We start from the raw sequence: 15,000 nt of genomic DNA on the forward strand, positions 1-15,000 counted from the left end.
GTTCGAAAGATATGGCAACACGCAACACTCTCAGGCTGTACGTCATTAATAAACCTGTAATTGCAAATAGTAGTGTGAAATACGGTTTCATGGTAAAAGCGTGCTAAATAATGAGGAAATATTGCCTCATAGAGGAAGTTTAAATTTAATATTATATCAACTGACGAAAGTGGTCTCTTGGCAAAGGAGGCGTGAAAGAATAGTTGCATTTATTCAAACAACGCACAATAAAATATATAGCGAGTCGATACTCTCAGATATTTCAAATTACAATGCCGTTTGAAATATACACAGTCACTTACATACATACTTACATAAATTCCTACATACGTACACTGCCTAAACATCAATTTCGACAAATTAAGCTCCTAAAATCTAGAAAGGAGAAAGATGATTCTAAGACTACAGATCCAAGTCATCGCTGGAACTGTAAAAATCGGTAAAACTTTCCAGAAGTTGATCATTTAAGTATATATGGGGATGTCAAGATATGCAAGCATATGCATGAGAAGACATACATAAAGCAAAACATACAAATCTGCACATATACATACATACTTACGTACGTATATACATACATACATGCATACATACATACATACATACATACATACATACATGCACGTATACATACATACATACATACATACATACATACATACATACATACATACATACATACAAATATACTGACGTATATCGTATTTTAAAATATTATGAGTCTTTGAAGGGAATTCACATGTGAGAGCAACACCATTGTGCTGCACCGATAATCATTCTTTCCCTCTCCCTCTCTCTTTTCTCTTTCTCTGTCTCTCTTTCTTTCTCTTTCTCTCTCTCCCTATATATATTTATATGTGTGTGTGTGTGTGTGTTTTATGTATGTATGCATTTATGTATGTATATATACACTACATAGAGTCCTAAATATTGGTTGTATTTATGTGTACGTATGCAATATAATATGATATAATATAATACAAAATATATGCACATATATATATATATATATGTGTGTGTGTGTGTCTGTGTGTGTGTGTGTGTGTGCGTGCGTATGTATGTATGTATATATGTATGTATACAGCGATGTGGTTATTCAAGTAAAGTCAGTGTTTATGAAATTTTCAATTATTCCTAAAGAAAATATGTTCTTCATTGAGTAAGAGCAGCAAAGATTTTCGTGTTCATTTTGGTTACAACAATAGCAAAAGCATTTTCTCAAAATAAACAAAAACGTTTTTGATGATTCCGGTGCAAGTTTTGGTGATTGTTTGATGTTTCAGTGTTTATTTGAAATATTTCCGTAAACACTGGTAAAAAATTAAATATAATAATTTCCGTTGTCAGTTAATAAATACAAATATCTTGTTTCATTTGTATTTTATATCAAGATACTTTAATTGAATGTGTATGTGTATATGTATAAGTTGAATTAATTAGTTAATTAAATAATAAATTAGTGATATAAAATTATAATGCCATGAAGCTCTAATTATAAGCTACCAAAATACTGTACATATGATGAACATTTGTTAAGTCCAAATTTAGATTAATTGCGAAGATAAAATGCAAGTTAACATGAAATGTCGTGGCTAACATTGCCCATAATTTATCAATTTAATAATTCAGCAAGACACACATATAACTATTGAAAACAAATAGTTCATTGCTGATCGTTTATTCTATATCGCTCGATAGCAACAACATGCATACATTGCTGGATTGAAACCCTACACAGCCCACATAAACTAACAGTGATTTTTTAAAGATTACTGCTATTAATAACGAAGATGTGTTTATAGTCGTCACCAAAAATAAATGAAGAGAAAAAGAAAGAAAGAAAAACAAAAGCAATTTTAGAAAGTCTTGTTTCCACCGCTACAGAGCCGACACCAAACCTTCATTTTCTACACCAGTATTTTACATTCTATGATTGATATAGTAGCCCCTTTGGAGAGTCGGGTTTACAACTCAACACAACATTCAGGAATAAGCCTATTGTTTATTATTTTTCTGCTTTTTTTTTCCCAAAAGCCAATAAAACAGAATTTCTACTGCAATTTCTGGTTAGCAACCCTACAGATTGCATACTAAATGACCATATTTACCTTTCTTCTATTGGTAATTAATATGCACTTCTTGTAGTCAGTAAAACAGATCCACTCTTAGAAAGTTTATCTGTGTTGAAAGTCTCTCAAGAGATTGACTAATATGTAACTGATCTTTCGTGCTGTAGTGTTGAAGTGTTTCCGCTGCTTCCAACTAAGTGCTATGTGTATATATATTTAGCCTGTATATACATACACATATACATCTATCTGAGTGTATTAATATATGAACTTGTATGCACATGAATATATATATATATGTATGTATATATGCGTGTGTATATGTATACATACATATATATGTATATATATCATGATATATTTCCTGTATATATATATATGCATACATATATATATACATAATATGTATATATACATGTATATATATATATGCATGTATATATATATATTATATATATATATATGTATGCATATATATATATACAGGAAATATATAAATATATATATATATATATTATATATATATATATATATATCTGTGTGTATGTGTGTATCATGATATATTTCCTATATATATATATATATATATATATTAGTGTGTGGGTGTGTGCGTGCGTGTTTGTGTGTAAGTATGTTCACGTTTGGCTACTATCTTTGGAATATTTAACAAATAAACTAACACATTATTATCTCTACGTTTTTAACCATTGTGACTCTATCTCTTAGAATGAAAATTCTTAAAGTATTCAACGCTTACCATCATTCTGTAGTTACCGTCTTGGTACATTCTCATGTAATCGTCCAAGATGTCATAGAAGCAGTCTGAGATGAAGTCAACTCTGGCCATCTCCATGTTGTTTCTGCCATGGAAACCTATAGAAATTAGTTAAAATAAAATATGGTGATAATAAAAATAACCCTTTATAAAATAGGCAGAGTGCCTGAAATTTGATTGTGGGGGGGGGGACTTAGGCAGTTATGAAAGGCTATCAAGACCAAACGGCTAAGAAAACTAACGAAATAAGTCTTATTTCATCAGGGCAATACTACAGCACATACGTTCTTGCTTTCAATGGCTACAATGAATGACTCTGACTTTGGAATATTTGTTATGATTTCGCCCCGTCTGGCAATCATTTGTAGCTCAAGAGGAAAAATACTTGGCTAGCAACAAGTATCACAGTATCAATGGCGTCATATCTGTTACTGATAACGTTTTTGACCTTCAGGATGAATGTTTCTTCACCAATTGGATCTAAGAACTGCAAAACCATTGGGAGATGTTTGTGGCCCGCAAGAGGAGCTATGTTGCAAAATAAACCTCATTTGGTCACATCCCATGACAGTATCTTGGTCAGCCTATGAACTTTTCTGCCGACCATCGTTTGAAGGTTTGACGGAAGGGATTAAAACGAGGCCTAATATAAAAGAAAGTGTGTTTATTTGCCATGGATGTAGGAATGTAATTTGAGTCCAAGTCACGGATTTTGCTATAATGATGGTAATAATTATGATGGCACAAAGCCAGCTATTTTGAGGGGAAATGCAAGGCGATTACATTGATTACTGAACATGACTGGTAATTATTTTCTTGATATGGAAAGGGTGAACTACAAAGTCAGCTTTGATGGAATTTAAACGCAGATTGCAAATAGCCAGAAGAAATGCCACCGAGCGTTTTCTCCGATGCCTTAACGATTCTGACAGATTGCCGCCTAGATGATAATGGTGATGATGATGGTGGTTGTTGTTGTTGTTGTTGTTTTTGCTAAGCAACAAGACGGGTAAGGGTGATTAGGTGATGGTCTAGGGCTTAGAGGTGGGAGACCCGAGACCTTGGAAAAAAAACTTTGGTCATGTTGTTGTAGTCGAAGACTCTTAATTGACGCCCGACACCACTGGCAGGTGGCCCTCGAAGTCGCTGGAAATGGAGATCTCCAGGTCCAAATTCTTGAACGGCGGTGGTACTGGTGTTGGTGGTTTTGGTGTTGGTGGTGGTGGTGGTGGTGGTGATATTGATGAAGATGTACTTCTAGAAGGTGAACGGTATGTGTGGATATATTCATACGAAAATTGTAGCTGCATACAAGAATTTCTTTTGATGAATTATAATTACAGCTTGGTTTTAATTAGTACAGTGCTTTCATACTAATATACTTCACAATATTTGTATGAAAGCAGAATATAAGCGTAATAAATCATAACTATTTCTAAACGATTGACTTTAGCTTTTAAAATATGCATGCAACATGTAATTCTCCTTACCGAATTCTCTAGCCAAATACCTAGCCATAGCCATACTCTGGGGAATCTGGGTCCTGTTGTCCAATTCCAACATTGGCATCATGGAGCAAGGCATCTCTGGAAAGAAACAGTGAAAACAATTGTGTTATTTTTACATTGGTTGCTATTAATTGAAATCAATAAAATCAATTACATTGATTTGACTAATTGATAGGTATCTTCCAATAATGGAAGGATGAAATTTAAAACCACGCCAATCAGATTTCAACTAAGAACTAATTACTGCACTTAACTGAAACTCTGACATTCATTATACTGAATAATGATAAGTCTTTCAAAGTTTTGGCACAAAGGCGCAAATTTTAAGAAGAGGTGGCAAGTTGATTATATCCACCCCAATACCTGACGTTATTATATCAACAGTGTACGCATGGATGACAAAGTTGGCATAGGAGGAATTTGAACTCAGAACGTCCTGGGCTGGAAAAAAATACCACTAAGCATTTTGTCCTAGCACAAACGATTCTTTCAGCTGACCGTCTAGCAATGACTGATAATTATTAGAATTTCAACGCGAGATTTTACAGGGTATAGCTATAGTTTTCTATAATTCCTTCATATATAGAGTACCGGACCACAAATCTGGTTGCCTGAAATCCTGGAATAATATACAATAACATGCAATATGCTGTAAATACTTTTGCTATTTACCTTTTTAACAGAATTGGTTAGGATTAAACACACTCTGCTTTAGTGGTGCATTATTTTCCTTATATGCCTGTTAAATAAATTCTGTTTTTGTTTGTTTGTTTAATGTCTTTCCAAAAAACTTTATCCAGTATATATGGTACACAGTATTTTATATTTTAAGATTTTTATGTGGATTGATAAATATCAAACAAAATCTGCTTTGGAAATGTATTAATTTGAATCAGTTAAATGCAATTTACTTTTTATGAATTATTTTATATTTTTAGTATACTTGGAACGTTTCTAGAAAGCCAGAAAATACAGAATTGGTCCGGAACTGCAAAATGTTTATGACAAATTCTTTATAGAGGGGATATTTAACTATATTCGAATTTAATACACATGTGTATTTTATTGTTACCTGATGAATGAAATAAATAATTGACACTAAAAATATACGAACGCAGAAATGAGGGAGCTACAGACAGCAATAAGTTTTTTCATCGTTCTAACGATGGTATGAAACAGCGCTATTGAAAGTGGATTCTGTAATACCAGTCAAGCACTGGTGTCGACTTAATGGACTCCAGTATTAGACTGGTATTACATTTTGTAGGATACGGCGGTATGAAACACCAAGTTGACACTGGAATGTTTCAATTCATAATCAGAATGTAAAGGGAGGTAACTATAGACTGCAATGCAATATTTCCGATTCTTCAATTTTGTAATTCATGAAATGGGAATTCTTATAATAATTTCTAAATAAGGAAGAAGGCAAGAAATTTTCGGGCTCTTGATTCCATCGATTACAGTATATAATGATGCATAATTTCATCGAATTTATCATGAATTTAAAAACAATGTGAACCTCGATGGGATTCCAAGTATCCATACCAATACTACAAAGTGTTTTTACCGATGTTCTAATTTCTTTACTGCCCACAAGGTACTTGTTTAATCGACCCGAAAAAATGAAAGGCAAAGTCGACCTCGGCGGAATTTGAACACAGAATGTAGCGGCAGACGAAATAACGCAAAGCATTTCGCCCGGCGTGCTAACGTTTCTGCCAGCTCCGATGTTCTATCGATTTTACAATCTCACGCCGTTATAGTGGTTTCTAGTAGAGAGTCAGCAATCTTGATGGAAGAAGTTAGTTGATCACGTCGAACACAGTACGTGAAGGGTTCTTTATTTTATCGAAACCAACCAAGGAAACACGAAGTTAATTATAATAGGATTTGAACTCCGAGCAGATGGAGCCACAAAACAATCCGCTTAGCAATTTGTCCGACGCGCTAACGATTCCGTCAGAGCGCCGTTCATGGTTTCTAACTTGGGCAGAAGGAGAACAGTTTTTACGATAAATGTCCGATCGGTACTACTGACCCAGAACTTCATTTGCTCTTCATTTTATCAATATTAGAGTCATGAAAAACAAAGTTGACCTTTGCGGTTTTGAATTAAAAACGAAAAAAGCCGAAACACAAACTAGAAAATAGTTTTCCCTCCTTCTCACTTCACTTATTGCTTTTATAAAAGTAATAATAATTATAATCTTTTCTACAATAGGCACAAAACGCCTGGATTTTGTGTGAGATGGATTGTCGATCACATGGAACGTAGTACTCAACTAGTACTTTATTATCGACACCGAAGGATGAAAAGCAAAGTCGACCGCGGCGGAATTTGAACTCAGAACATAATGGCAGGCGACACACCGTTAAGCATTTCACCCGGCGTACTAACAATTCAGCCAGCTCGCCACCTTAAAGTAATAATGATAATAATGGTCTCAAACTTTGGCGGAAGGCCAACAGTTTCAGGGTGACTGCCGTCAGTTTTGGAAGGAAAGTCGACCACAGAGGAATCTGAACTTAGAACGTAAAGATGGATGAAATAGCTGTTAAGCATTTCATCGGCGAGTTAAAGATTCTGCCAGCTTGCCGCCATAATAGTAATAATAATAATAATAATGGTTTCAAATTTTTCCATAAAGGTAGCCATTTGTGGGGTTAGAAAGTGTCGATTACATCGACTTCAGTGTTCAAATGGTACCTATTTTATCGACCTCAAACGATAAAAGTTAAATTCGAATCCGGAGGAAATTGAAATTGGGACGTGAATACGAATGACATGAAGCTGAGCATTCTCTCCGCCCTGCTAACAATTCTGTCAGCTCACCACCTTAATAATGATAATAATAATAACGATAATAACAGTAACAGTAATAATGATAATGATGATGGTGATGATGATAATGATAATAAGTAGAAGTATTCTTACGGCTTCTCATGCTGTTCCATTCGGATGATTCGATCCTGCGGTCATTGTACTGGACACCAGCAGCTGCGAACAGCATACGGCAGATCTCAGCACGGCCACGGTGGTTGAAGTAGTGGAGAGTGTAGGAAGGCATGTTTTGTTGTTGGTTGTTGTTGAAGAGTGTAACGTAACTTTGTACAGGGTAAGACCTGAGGTATAACAGTTGGCTTCTAGCTGTGTAGATGGCTAACTGGTCACTGAGATTTCGACCAGCCTTCCAGTATATATAGCCGTTGAAAATTATACATGATTGCCAAATGTCCTCAGCGTACTGTTTACAATTCTGGTACAGAAGAATGAGACACCCGTAATGATTCAGCATTTAATTGGAGCAATGACAATTTCAAAAGAACTAATAGATATCTCTGGTGAACTAGTTTAAATGTACTTTTAATGTCCTCACTCACATCATCATTCATATATACACTCAGTACACTCACACGCAAACAAGTACGCACGCACGCAAGCACATGGGCATGAAATCATACACAATATATATATATATATATATATATATATATATATATATATATATATACATATATGAGTGTGTATATGTCTGTGTGGGTGGTGGATGTGTGTGTGTTCACGCATACATATATGTGTGTATAGGTGTGTATATGTATAAAGGAATATATATATATATATTTATATATATATATATGTGTGTAGCTTGCTTACCAACCACATGGTTAGGGGTTCAGTTCCACTGCGTAGCACCTTGGGCAAGTGCCGACCAAAGCCTTGTGAGTGGATTTGGTAGACGGAAACTGAAAGAAGCCCGTCGTATATATTCATGTATATATGTATGTATGTGTGTGTGTTTGTGTGTCTGTGTGTGTCCCCCCAACATCGCTTGACAACCGATGCTGGTGTATTTACGTCCCTGTAACTTAGCGTTTCAGCAAAAGACTCGGATATAATAAGTACTAGGCTTAAAAAGAAGAAATGAAGGGGTCAATTGTTCGACTAAAGGCGGTGCTCCGGCATCGCTACAGTCAAATGACTGAAACAAGTTAAAGACTAAAAGATTAAAAGAGTATGTATATTCATTTGTACATATACATATACATATATATATATTTATATATATATATATATATATATATATATATACATATATATATATATATATATATATATATATATATATATATATATATATATATATATATATATATATATATATATATATAATATATATATATTGTTTCTTTATTTTATTCTCCATTCTCTAAATTTATTTCTGTCTTCTAAAATCATGATCACCAGTTTTCTCTAGGATTTAGACTGCAGAAAAATGTCTGCTTGGCAAGTAAATTTGAAGGTAGTTGTAATACAAATAAATAACTGAATCAGACATTAAATGCATTAATACATTAAACATATACGGTGGTCCTAAAGTCTTGTCACCCCTACCGAAAAGTAATAAGAGCAAAAAAGGAACGATATAATATCAAACACGTGTACTGGTTTTAAGACTCACTTTCATCGACAAGGACAATGTCACACATCGAGTTCTGTATGAGTACCAGCATTTTCCTGATACAAAATGATGTGGCGCTATGTCCTGTGTGATATTTTACGAAGCTGTGCTTTGGTGATTGTTGCAAAGGCTACCGAAACAGCTTCCTTCAAATGTTGGGTATCCTGGTATCGCTCTTGTGAAACTCTCCTTTATAATAGAAAATTGAAACAATATCAAGTAGTATCAAGGCTTTCGGACCACCTTGTAGATAACTGGAAAAAAAAGCCAAAACACAATCATTCAATGTTATGAACAAAGACAGATAAAAAAATATTAATGGGTGAGATTTTTATTTTTATTTTTTTTGTTTAAGAAAAAGCAATGTTTCGCTCGCAGATAATTATGATAGATAACGTAGAAAGCGATTTTGTTCGGCTGTCTGTTAGAATCGGTTGAAAGACTAACATTCCGGTTTATCTTTTGTGTTCAAATTTCGTCGCGTTCGATGTTAGCTTTCAGGAGTTTGATACCGATAAAATAATACATAGATGAATTTCTTTTGAGCTCTAGGATCCATACTTTGTTTCCCTGGCGTATACATGATCGAAATCTTAACATACGTCAGACGTGGACGCCGATCCGTTGCAGATTTTAGTTTAGTGAATTTAGACAATCTGGTTACATCACCTTTCAGGACTTGACTGGTGCTTTATATTGTCGACCACGTAGGGATAAATGATAAAGTTGAACTGGGATTTGAACTGAGTTGATGAAGAGACGAGAGAAGTGTTCCTAAACACTTTCTCCAACGTGCTAATAATTCGCCATCTCGCCGCCTATGAATCAATTATTTGGTAAATATAATCGATATTTTCCTCCGCACCAAATATGTGGCCCTCTTTTTTTTTATCCTAAACAATATTAAGCCTTTCTCTATTGATTTCTATTGTTAATTTGCTGAACATTCTCTCTCACAAAAATCATTCCAGCCTCCTCAGATTTTAGCTTTGTGTCTCTATTAGAAATTGATTTATAGTTATACCCATGTAAGTTACGAACAATTATCCTTGTTATTCGAGATTGGGTTTGTACTTAAAATAAGTATTCTCAGTTTTCATACCAAGTATCTTCCCATCGATTAATTCTTACAGCTATTTACTTGGTGACTTTAACAGATATATTTTGTCTTCGTAGAAACTAGTCAGAAACAAATAGTGAGATCTATTTATCATAGTCAGTATTTTATGTCAGTTTTTTTCGTAAAATGATTTATTTATAGCACATTTGTGTGATTAGACAGCAAAAAAATCGACAGTATTTTCGTATATTATTCGTTCAAGTGTTTTTCTCCTTATCTCTTATAATCTTTCATATAAGTTAGCGTTTTTTGTGTATCCACTTTTGCAGGATACTGAAAATGGAAAACTTCTCCTTTCCAGTTGAGTCTCAGTATTGTTTGATGTTAATTATGTATTACATTTTCGCTTTAGCTGTAATTAATTTTTTTCTGTTATATATATATATATATATATATATATATGCACACACACACACACACACATATATATATATATATATATACACACACACATACATATTTATATACACATACATATATATATATATATAATATAATTCGAGACAAAACCACTATTTTAAAACCAAACAAGGAAAGACTTAATCAATACATAAAATTTTAATATAAATTAAATAACCGCCACTACAAATGTTTCATGTCTGCTACCGACAATCTTCAGGTGGATTTTCGATCTTCTAATCAGTATCAAAATTTGATACTGATTAGAAGATCGAAAATCCACCTGAAGATTGTCGGTAGCAGACATGAAACATTTGTAGTGGCGGTTTATTTAATTTATATTAAAATTTTATGTATTGATTAAGTCTTTCCTTGTTTGGTTTTAAAATAGTGGTTTTGTCTCGAATTATATTATATAATATTTTACTATAAAATTGGATTTAACCCTAAATCTGATTTTTCCCTGTAATTTTGGATTCATTCCCTAATATTTATTATTATATATATATATAATATATATATGTTATATATATATATATATATATATATATATATATATATATATTATATATATATATATATATAATATATATATATGTTTGTTACATATATATATATATATGTATGTATGTAATTGCATACATACGTGTACATATGTTTACACATAAGTACACACAAAATAGACACAAACACATACAGACACACACATACACACACATACGTTTCTTTACTAGCCACACAGGGCTGAACACAGAGAGGAAAAATACAAAGTGGAGCTATTCTTTTTGGGAAGGAAAGAAAAACATAGGGTGTTAGAATTTTGATCAAAAGAGATTGTGGAAAGACAAAAAAAGAAAGAAAAGAAAGCCGAACAATAGGGATCGTGTATCGCAGAAATGTAATAATACAAAAGGGGAGACAGATTAGGTTTATCTCTGGAAAGAAAAGCCTACGGAAAAGACCAAGGTAACCTCAGGCAATAATGTCATGCAAAAAACACCTTACAGTAAATTACTCTTTCTTCCTTTCTTTTTCTGGTTCATAGGATTATGCTCTAGGTGTCTCCGTCATTCACCCATTTCTTTTAAACATTCACCTATCTTTTTTTGAAGCATTCCCTAAAGAAAATTTTCCTCTCTACTCTCACCTTCCTCTTCAAGTGATACTTGAAGAAGTTGAAGAGAGATTCACCAGAGAGGAAAGTATTTGTCTTTATACCTTTCAGACGCGTCCACCATACACATTCTTTCGCCATAGTCACAAGTACGAAGAAAATGGCTCTTCCTTCTCGTTTCAAGGAACGAGGCGCGACAATATTAACGATAGACACGGTTGATAAAGTGACTCGTCCCATACGCGATAGCCCACACGTCGGAAATGGTTGGACACAGTACGAGTGCGTGCAGAACGATTTCGTTGCTCTGATCGCATCTAGGACAGGTCGGCCCCGTGTTTCTCGAGCCATGCCTGAAGAGCTTATCCCTAACGGGTAACGCTTCTCGATAGCACTGCCAGGCCAGGGATCACTGGAAGTTGTCTATGGTCCTGGCCCGAAAGTTGTCTTGAACTGGCGGGTCAGGTATTCCTCGTCGACGCGCAGGTGCGGGAAAGCGCTCCTCACGAACGGCGACCAAACCTGTTCACCGCTGTCTACGTAGAGCCGGCGATGTCGCAGTCTCAGCGCGTGTCTGCGCATCAGGAACCACGGCATGCCCAGCCCTCCTTTTAACGGGTTTTGGCAGCAAACGGATCACCTGACCATCGGGACACATCCTTTCCACAAGAAGATAAAGCGTTCCAATTTGGTGGTGGTGGTGGTGGTGGTAGGTCGGGACAAGGCACGATGGTCAGGTGGTAGTTGATGACGGACGCGATGTACGTGTTTGCCACCTCCGCCCGACATTTTATGAACAGCTTCTTCTCGGCCCATTGCCGGGCGAGAGTGACAACCCTACGCGTTATCTCGTTCCAGTTCTCCATTTGGAGGTCGGAACTAAACCAGACCCCGAGCAATCTGACCGGACCAGCAGTCTAGCGTCCTATGACTGAGGCGCTGCTGGATGACATGGGCTTGCTTCTCCAGGTGCTGAGCCGCAAGTCCGCTGACTGTTCCCGGTTGATTTTCGATCCTGTTACCACTTTGTAGGCTTTCAGTACCTCGTCGACCAGCTCGATGTGCTTCTGGCTAGACACTATGACTGTGACGTCGCTCGCGTATGCGGACATGCTCGTCCCGCATCCCAATTCTCGCGGGATGCCCCTCATGATCAAAACAGTTTCATTCAAATTCGTTGGTACACTTGGGTTTCAAACGTGATGCTAGTCTTCAGCCACTTTGAATTTAAGTTTGAAGGTCCGTAGTGTCGTGATTTGATGTTGGTGTAACAATCAGGCTCTGATGTGATTTCCTTATATTATATATATATATATATATATATATATATATATATACATATATGTATACAGATATACATATTTATATACTATATATACATATATATATATGCATATATACATATATATTTATATATATATATATATATATACATATATATATATATATATATATTATATATATATATATATATATATACATATTATTACATATATATATATATATATATATATATATATATATATATATATATATATATATATATATATATATAGAATATATATATATGTATGTTATATATATACATACATACATTCATACATATACATAGGTGAGTACTAGGTAGTTTGTCTTATTCTAATCAGTTTACTATATCTTGCATCTGAAACTTATTTAACCAATTCTAACTATTTTGTGATATTTCTCTATTTCTGTTTCATGTATTAAGTATCCCCTACCTGTATAATCTAAAGGATTCACTTAATCTTTTAGTCTTTTCATCACTTTGCTTCATTTCTAATTTATCGCACTAATATTGTCGTGTTTGGAGGAACTGGTATATAATTGCATTTCGGGCATTCGGTTTAGTATTAACATCATAATAACCTTAGTCTTCTCTAGAACACGTATTTAATTATGATACCTCTATTACTGTTATCTGTCTCATATCGGTTTCATCTACCTCTAAATATTTTATGTACAGGGTTGTATTCTAATTATCTTATTTTAGTGCCTAAACCTGAATATTTTCCGCTTTACCACATTTTACTATGAAATCATTAACTAATCGCTCTTCAGTGTCACTAAGCTCGATATTTGTAGACTGTTAATAATTTATACTGGAGATGAAAGAGGTGATGAGCACGCACTTTTGGAAGACGGCCAATTTTTGCATAGATTATCTATTGCATTTCAGTTCTTTATGGTGAAACTTTACGAAATTAATGATAATTATCTGTAAAAATCCTTTTGCGTAACTAAATATATTTTTTTAAATGACGAACTCTGTGCAAATTGGTTTGCGTTAGCAAACTTTGTACATTTAAGTTCATGACTTTCAAAGAGATCGTTTCTGGTGGGAGAAAGAAGAATCGTTTGTTTTGGGATTGGAAATTCCTCAAGAGAAACCGAACCTTGGTATGTTCTACAATAAGTGAACATTATATACCTGGAACATACGCATATTTAAACTCATTATCATCATTAGATATTGTAGATTTCGACCTTGGTAAAACTTTTTGAAAGTAATAAAACTTAAATTTACTTTGGCATTCACGAACTTTATATGCATCGATATAGAATTTTTATCCATAGAGAATTTTGTCTGATAATCTGGTACCACTAGTGTATGTTCAGGCAGTCGGTTCCCCTACTAGACTTGCTAAGAAAGTGATCTGTTAAAAGGACGAATGAAACCAACGCACGTCAACGACTATTTAGCAATAGCATATGGATTTCTGGATTCTGGGACGGCGCCTGATACTATATCAGACAATAAGTGTGATGTAATCCTTTGTAATTCCTTAGTAAATCATAGCTCTAGTAGAAGGCACTACTATGTTCACAGTTAAGGCAATTATATATGTTTGACAGCAGTCAGAGTTCTGAAGCATTTGAAATTACCAGACTAGTATAGAGACAAGTCCGAGCAGGAACACCCATTGCCTGTGAACGTTTGCAACGTGAAAAAGTATATAGGAGTCAACGTAGATAGGAAATCACATCAGAAGACACATTAGGGCCCACCAACCATATTCGTCCACAAAGACGTAACGAATAGATGCAAAGAAAGAGAACTGTGCCTGGGGCCATGATTCACTGTCATGAGGAGCATTGATTCTCAGTCATGTATTCGTATAGAATATAACAAGGCTTTACATACAGTTGCTCATGATACTTAAAGGAATTAATTACAAACATTAATTTCAGGATAACTATTTCTTTCAAATTCTGATGTTCTAATTTCAATCTGCGATTCTTGAATATTTCTCATCATTATACACACACAAAATTGGAGGTGGCGAAGTCGGCAGCTTCTTCGTAAAGGTGGTCGATTCTCATGTGTTCAACGATAAAACCAGCTCAATGCTATTGAAATAATAATAGTGATAAATAAATAAATAATAATATTAATAATAATAATAATAATAATAACAACAACAACAACAACAATAATAATAATAATTCTTATAGTAAAAATCTTCCGTATATATATATATATATATGCGAGTATCATGACCAATTTGGTTGTTCGCATTATATTCTTATTGG

The 15,000-nt window shown here is 34.4% G+C and overlaps 1 pseudogene; it reads right to left on the reverse strand.

Moving 5' to 3' along the window:
• Nucleotides 1–7,547, reverse strand: part of LOC115211985 — a 14,392-nt pseudogene extending 6,845 nt beyond the window's left edge.
• Nucleotides 7,548–15,000: the final 7,453 nt, after the last annotated feature.

Source organism: Octopus sinensis, linkage group LG5, assembly GCF_006345805.1.
Source record: "Octopus sinensis linkage group LG5, ASM634580v1, whole genome shotgun sequence".
Lineage (NCBI taxonomy): Eukaryota > Metazoa > Mollusca > Cephalopoda > Octopoda > Octopodidae > Octopus > Octopus sinensis.